This window comes from Ovis aries, chromosome 1 (genome assembly GCF_016772045.2).
Source record: "Ovis aries strain OAR_USU_Benz2616 breed Rambouillet chromosome 1, ARS-UI_Ramb_v3.0, whole genome shotgun sequence".
Taxonomy (NCBI): Eukaryota; Metazoa; Chordata; class Mammalia; order Artiodactyla; family Bovidae; genus Ovis; species Ovis aries.
Window position 1 is genome coordinate 64,970,314 of NC_056054.1, and position 1,500 is coordinate 64,971,813.

At 42.6% G+C, this 1,500-nt stretch overlaps 1 non-coding gene across 1 annotated transcript; it reads left to right on the plus strand.

Moving 5' to 3' along the window:
- Positions 1-174: 174 nt before the first annotated feature.
- On the plus strand, positions 175-247 carry TRNAE-CUC (transfer RNA glutamic acid (anticodon CUC)). Its single transcript has one exon. It is a non-coding gene; the product is annotated as a tRNA-Glu (tRNA).
- The last annotated feature ends 1,253 nt before the right edge of the window (positions 248-1,500 follow it).

The following is a 1,500-nucleotide window of genomic DNA, read 5'->3' on the forward strand; positions in this document are numbered from 1 at the left end:
GCTGTGGAAATGGAATCTGGGTGGTTGAGTTGAAAGAATTACATACAAATTCAGATTAATGAGTTTTTTGAGGAATAAGACACCAGTACTCTCAGTTTTATTACATATAGACTTTGTGACATTGACATTGGGTACTTAGAAATACTTCTTAACTCTTAACTATGTAAAACATGTGCCTGGCTAGCTCAGACGGTAGAGCATGAGACTCTCAATCTCAGGGTCATGGGTTCAAGCCCCACATTGGGCGGCAGGTGGACTGTACAAAAAAGATCTTCACGACCCAGATAATCATAATGGGGTGATCACTCATCTAGAGCCAGACATCTTGGAATGTGAAGTGAAGTGGGCCTTAGAAAGCATCACGAAGCTAGTGGAGGTGATGGAATTCTTCAGCGACTTCAAATCCTAAAAGATGATGCTGTGAAAGTGCTATACTCAATATGCCAGCAAATTTGGAAAACTCAGCAGTGGCCACAGGACTGGAAAAGGTCAGTTTTCATTTCAATTCCAAAGAAAGACAATGCCAAAGAATGCTAACTACCACACAATTGCACTCATCTCACATGCTAGTAAAGTAATGCTCAAAATTCTCCAAGCCAGGCTTCAAGCCAGCAATACGTGAACCGTGAACTTCCAGATGTTCAAGCTGGTTTTAGAAAAAGCAGAGGAACCAGAGATCAAATTGCCAACATCTGCTGGCATCATGGAAAAAGCAAGAGAGTTCCAGAAAAACATCTATATTGGCTTTATTGACTATGCCAGAGCCTTTGACTGTGTGGATCACAATAAACTGTGGAAAATTCTGACAGAGATGGGAATACCAGACCACTTGACCTGCCTTTTGAGAAATCTGTACGCAGGTCAGGAAGCAACAGTTAGAACTGGACATGGAACAACAGACTGGTCTCAAATAGGAAGAGGAGTACGTCAAGGCTGTATATTGTCACCCTGCTTATTTAACTTATATGCAGAGGACATCATGAGAAACGCTGGACTGGAAGAAACACAAGCTGGAATCAAGATTGCCAGAGAAATATCAATAACCTCAGATATGCAGATGACACCACCCTTATGGCAGAAAGTGAAGAGGAACTAAAAAGCCTCTTGATGAAAGTGAAAGAGGAGAGTGAAAAAGTTGGCCTAAAGCTCAACATTCAGAAAACGAAGATCATGGCATCCAGTCCCATCACTTCATGGGAAATAGATGGGGAAACAGTGGAAACAGTGTCAGAGTTTATTTTGGGGGGGCTCCAAAATCACTGCAGGTGGTGATTGCAGCCATGAAATTAAAAGACGCTTACTCCTTGGAAGAAAAGTTATGAGCAACCTAGATAGCATATTCAAAAGCAGAGACATTACTTTGCCGACTAAGGTCTGTCTAGTCAAGTGATGTGAAGTGAAGTGAAGTCGCTCAGTCGTGTCTGACTCTTTGCGACCCCATGAACTGTAGCCCATGAGGCTCCTCCGCCCATGGGATTCTCCAGGCAAGAATACTGAAGT